This window comes from Taudactylus pleione, unplaced genomic scaffold (genome assembly GCF_031769625.1).
Source record: "Taudactylus pleione unplaced genomic scaffold, aTauple2 ptg000041l, whole genome shotgun sequence".
Classification (NCBI taxonomy): Eukaryota; Metazoa; Chordata; class Amphibia; order Anura; family Myobatrachidae; genus Taudactylus; species Taudactylus pleione.
The window spans coordinates 40,342,289-40,348,288 of NW_028284443.1; positions in this window are offsets into that span (position 1 = coordinate 40,342,289).

Here is a 6,000-nt window from a genome sequence, read left to right on the forward strand (position 1 = left end):
CTTGGAACATTAAAGTGTCCTGGTATAAGATCCACTAGAGGATCCTCTGTAGCTGTAATCTATTTGAAGTACCCCATATTTATTGGATCCATTGGCAAAATAATCCACTGTAAGGGATTTAATATGAACACTGTTCATATATTTCCAGGTTATGAGTAAGGCTTCATGGTTTCTTACATACAAGTGCATCTGAATTGCTAAGTTCCTCCCAATTACTATGCTTAAATGTCTTATTTTGATCCATGATGCACTGTCTTTTTTGTCATATTAAATTTTTTTGGTGATTGAATATGAACAAAGTGTGGATGTGGTTCCTTCCAGTATGTTTGGGACCTGTTGTAGTTATATATATATATATATATATATATATATATATATATATATATAAACCGCTGAAGAAAAGAATGGCGGCACTCCAAGACTGATTTTGTGAAGATAATATTTGTGTTGGTGTTTGACAAACTAATGTTTCAAAGCCTCCAGGCTTTTTTATCAAGGTTACACCATGCGTATATCCTTGATAAAAAAAGCCTGGAGGCTTTGAAACATTGGTTTGTCAAACACCAACACAAATATTATCTTCACAAAATCAGTCTTAGAGTGCTGCAGTTCTTTTCTTCAGTGTTATCCATTTTCACTGAAGGCAAACAATATATATATATATAGCTCGAAGTGGGAATATTAAAGTGGGGGGATGGAAATTTTACTTAAGCCAGCACCCCCCACCCCAAGCTTTAGGGATTTTGATAATGAGATTCAGCCTCTGCTTCCATCTCAACCCCTGCACCTCTCACAACCGACACCTCACATTGCCTGCTTCCCTTTCCCACCCCCAGTACCTCACACTGCCTGCTTTCCTTCGCCATCATCTGTACCTCACACTGCTTGCTTTCCTTTGCCATCCTCTATACCTCACACTGCCTGCTTCCCTCTCCCACCCCCTGCACCACACACTGCCTGCTATTCCCACCCTCTGCACCACACACTGCCTGCTTCCCTCTCCCACCCCCTGCACCACACACTGACTGCTACTCCCACCACATGCACCTCACACTACCTGCTTCCCTTTCCCACCCCTGTTTTCCTCTCCCAACCCCCTGCACCTCACACTTCCTGCTTCCCTCTCTCACTGCTACTTCCCTCTCTGACCCCCTGCAGCTCACACTACCTGCTTTCCACTCCCAACCCTTGCACATAACACTGCCTGTTTTTTCCACTAACTGCACCCATACAGCCTGCTTCTGTCTCCCACCCCTACACCTCACACTGCCTGCTTTCCTTTCCAAACCCCCTGCACCTCACACTTCCTGCTTCCCTCTTCCACCCCCTGCACCTCATACAGCCTGCTTCATGCTCCCACACCCATGCACTTCTCACTGTCTGCTTCTCTTTCCCACTCCCTACACCTCACACTGCCTACTTTCCTTTCCCAGCCCCCTGCATCTCACACTTCCTGCTTTCCTCTCCCACCCCCTGCACCTCATACAGCCTGTTTCACTGTCCCACCCCTACACCTCACAATGCCTTCTTTCCTATTTCACCACATACACCTCATACTGCCTACTTCCCTTTCCCACCCATTGCATCTCAAACTGCCTCCTTCCTTTTTTCACTATGAACACTATTCACTGCTTGCTTCCATCTCTCACCCCCTGTACCTCTCACTCCATGTCCAGAGTCAGCACTGTTAGAGACTGGCTTCTCCTACTCCCCATCCCCTGGTTGGCAGTGGGCTCTCTGCAGGCAGCTCAGCATCCTTCAGCCTCTATTACCAAACATGGACACATCTCTGATTGGCATTGACTGAGCATCAGGTCCCGGCACCAAATCAAATGTGGTGGCAGTTTAAACTTTACACTGGCTGTGAATCAATCACAGCTCGCAGACCAGCAGCCAATCAGAAGCAGCTGAGTGGTTGTTTCTGATTGGCTGCTGGTCCAAAGCCATGATTGGCTAGAAGGTGGCTTCAAATTTAAACTGCCACAACTTCTTTTGGATTGGCCAAAGGTCTGCAAGTGGTTCACGGCCAGCGCAAAGTTTAAACTGTTGTCACATCTGCTCTGGCACCAGGATTCGATGCTCAGTCAAGGCAGTGCTGATCAAAGACGTGTTACCAGGGAGACACATCTCCACATAATGCTGCCACTGCTCTTTTGGCGCTAGAGTCCCATACTTGGTCCCAGCAATGACTGCCATTTGAGACACTGGCAGTTTGGCATACCCACAGTATACTGGCTAAATTGAGAGAGGTACAATAATGAGTATCTGCAGGCAACAGTGAATTATGGTGGAGAGTTCCTTGCAAATTTGGGGCTGCATTTCAGCAAATTGAGTTGGGGATTTTGTCAGGATTAATGGTGTCCTCAATGCTAAGAAATACCGTCATGTACTTATCCATCAGACAATACCATCAGGGAGGTGTCTGATTGGCTCCAAATTTATTCTGCAGCAGGACAATGACCGAAAAACATTAAGAACTATATTCAGTGTAAAGAAGAACAAGGAGTCCTGGAAGTGATGATATGGCCCCCATAAAGTCCTGATCTCAACATCATCGAGTCTGTCTAGGATTACATGAAGAGACAGAAGGATTTGAGCAATCCTACATCCACAGAAGATCTGTGGTTAGCTCTCCAAGATGTTTGGAACAACCTTCCTGCCGAGTTCCTTCAAAAACTTTGTGCAAGTGTACCTAGAAGAATTGATGCTGTTTTGAAGGCAAAAGGTGTTCACACCAATATAGATTTAGATTTTTATTCTATTTATTGACTTTGCATTTTGTTAATTGACAAAAATAACTTATGAACCACCTCCTATTTTTGAAAGCATTCCTACTTTTTTCCAAACCTGACTAAAACTTTTCCTCAGTACTGTATATTATATATATATATATATATATATATATAAGTAATATTGGATGGCACTCCGGGTCTTGTAGTCAATATAAAAACTGCTACCACACTGGTAGCAATTTAAAACTGACTACAAGACCCGGAGTGCCATCCGATATTACTTCTATATTATACGATCATCTCGTTTGGAGGGGCACCCAGGCAACTTATATGCTATACACTAGAGTGCCGGTTCTGGTTGCTAACATATATATATATATATATATATATATATATATATGTATATATATATATATATATATATATATAGTTACCTTGGAAGTTGAAACCGAACCCACTCGAACTTTTGACAGGATCCTATTACCTCCGTCAGGCTTCGATCCTAAAACATGGCAAAACATTGGCTTTGTGGCATCAGATCTTGTGTGTTTTTGATTGCAATTAAAAGTCCCTCCCCCATGTTCGGCCACTATTTCACTCAGGAGATTCGATGGAGAGTGCGTGAGCATGCAGGCCTCTGTGAAATCTAGTTAATAATAGATTGTAAATAAAAGCATGGTTACTTAGAAGCAGCAGTTAAAAATTACTGCACAATGCACACAGTGGGTCTCATTCAGACCCGCTCGCGAGCACAGGATGCTCGCAAGCAGGTCAATGGTACCCAAATGTGCATGCGCACGATGGAGGCTGCTCCGTCGTGAGCATGCATGAGACCCAGCGAGCGATGGGGAAGCCGTCGCTCGGGGTCTCGCACCAAAGGTAACGTGCTGTCGATGGTGCACGCCCCCTTTGGTGGGCGTGCCGGGGTGTGGCTGCTCAGACGGAGGCATTCCCATGGGAATGCCTACCGTCTGGGTCCAGCCCCACTGACATCACTAGTGATGTCAGTGGGAGTGATTTTGGCTCTGATAGAGCCAAAATCACACCAGGGCTTGCGGCAGCGAGACCCTACCACAGGTTCTCGTCGCAAGCCCGATGGTTGCGATGGTCTTGACCATCGTGACCATCATCATGGACGCTCGCATAAGCTGTAGGTGGTAACCCACAGCTATGCGAGCGTCCAAGAGGACGCACCAACAAAAAAAAAAAAGCCCTGATTCAGATCGGGCGCTCGTTCAGAGCGTCCGGCTCTGAATCAGGCCCAGTGTACTTAAAGCAAGTAAAGGCAGGGGCACTGTGCCATTCATTTATAATGTGTTCAAGTCAGGGGCATTGTGTGTAATTAAAAAAAATGCCATTAGCATTGTGTCTTCTTTTTAAAGGGGCACTGTGTGTTTCATTAAAAAAAAACATTTAGGAGCAGTGTATTGTTTGATCTTGTAGTCTTTTGTTAAAAATTGAAAAAACAAACTTTTTTTTTTTGTAAAATTTGTGTGTTCAGGAAGGCCATTCTGTACTGTGCTGTGCCACTATGTTAATATCAGTGCTGTGACTCACTTTGTGAAGTTATTGTTAATATCAGCTGTGTGAGTCATAGGGCAATGTTCAATTAGGCTGTGAAATGTCGGAATCGGCAATAATTTATCGCCGATTATGTAATTTTTGCCTATTTCAATTATCCCCGTATTCAATTTCAAAGACTTTTCGCTGGTTCGAAAAGTCTTTGAAAAAAAATGGGGATAACTTTTCACCATGTTTTACATGGCGAAAAACAGTGCAGAATTGGGGTTTAGGGGCGCATGCTTTTAAAAAATTGTCTGCCCCCCAGGGAATAGCCCCTAACAACGAACTATGTAAACAATAAAGTATAAAAAAATAGGGATACTCCAAAAAAAATGTTTAGATTTTTGGGCAAAAAAAAATGGGGAACAGTGTTTAAAAACAGCGCAATAGGTTCAAGGGTATTCTGTAAGTATGCGCCAGGTGTTTTCTAGAATAGGCAATAAGCGGCAGGTGCATTTTTTGCAGAATTATTAAAAAAATGACTTTAGGGACTTAAAAATATGTTCGTACCCATTTTCGTGTACCCCAAATTTAAATGGGACCACTTAAAAAAAAAAAAAAAAACCTAAGTGCTCTTCTGCGTCACTTCTTCAATAACGGGGAAAAAACACCTGCCGCGGCTATTTAAAAACCTGACTTTCTTCTGCAGGCAAAAACGGGGGCACCCATAGTGATCTCCAATGTCTGGACATTTTAAGGGGGGTCCTACAATTATTTCCCGAAAATTCACGTTTTTTTCGTAGATCCCAATTTGCCGGGTCCCATTTTCGCTCATTTTAAATTGAATACAGGGATAAAGCGAGCACGCGCCCGATACTTTATCCCCAGAAAGCTCCTATGTGGAGCGAAAAGTTCAGCCTGGACTTTTCGCTCCCAAATTGAATACGGGCCACGATGTGAAGTTGTCGCTAATATCAGCTCTGTGAGTTGCAGTGTGAATTTGTCTTTTCTTTGAAAAGAAAATACTTAATTTTATTTTCATAAAACTCATGTGTGTTCAGGCAGGACAGGCAGTGGTACTTTGTTAAACAATAATGCTCAGTAGAGCTGTGCCACCACATTAATATCAGCGCTGTGAGTTACAGTGTGAAGTTGTCATTAAAATCAGCACTGTGACTAACAGTGTGAAATTGTCTTTTTTTTAAAACCTATTTTAATTTTTATAAAACTTGTGTGTGTTCAGGTAGGCCAGGCAGTGGTACTCTGTCAAACAATAATGCTCAGAAGGTGCTCTGCCACTTTATTAATAATATAAGCACTGTGAGTCGATATGGACCATGGTCAGTAGAAAGAAGAGCAGGAGCAGCAACCAAGTACTAGTGTTGCAGCTGTTGCAGGTCAAGATGATACTATTCCTTCAACTTCTACTAAAGTCGGTGCTCAATGGCACATACAAGACACCTAAAAACAAGACAATATTTTACAATGTTAAAGAAAAAACATCACCTCTAATAATTAAGGAAAAATTCTCTGTTGAAAAGCATAAAATTGCCAACATGCCATACACCACATGCAATGGCAAAGAAAGGCTAAGGCCTTGGCCTTTATTTGTGAGTGGTGGTTCTAGGTATCTTCTGCTGTATCCTCGCATGATGACGCAACAACTTCTCTCTCAGATTCTAGAAGAGGGGTCAAATTGAAAATAGGCAAACCATAGCAAAAAAAAACACTTAAGGCTAAATTTACTAAGATTCGTGATTGCAAT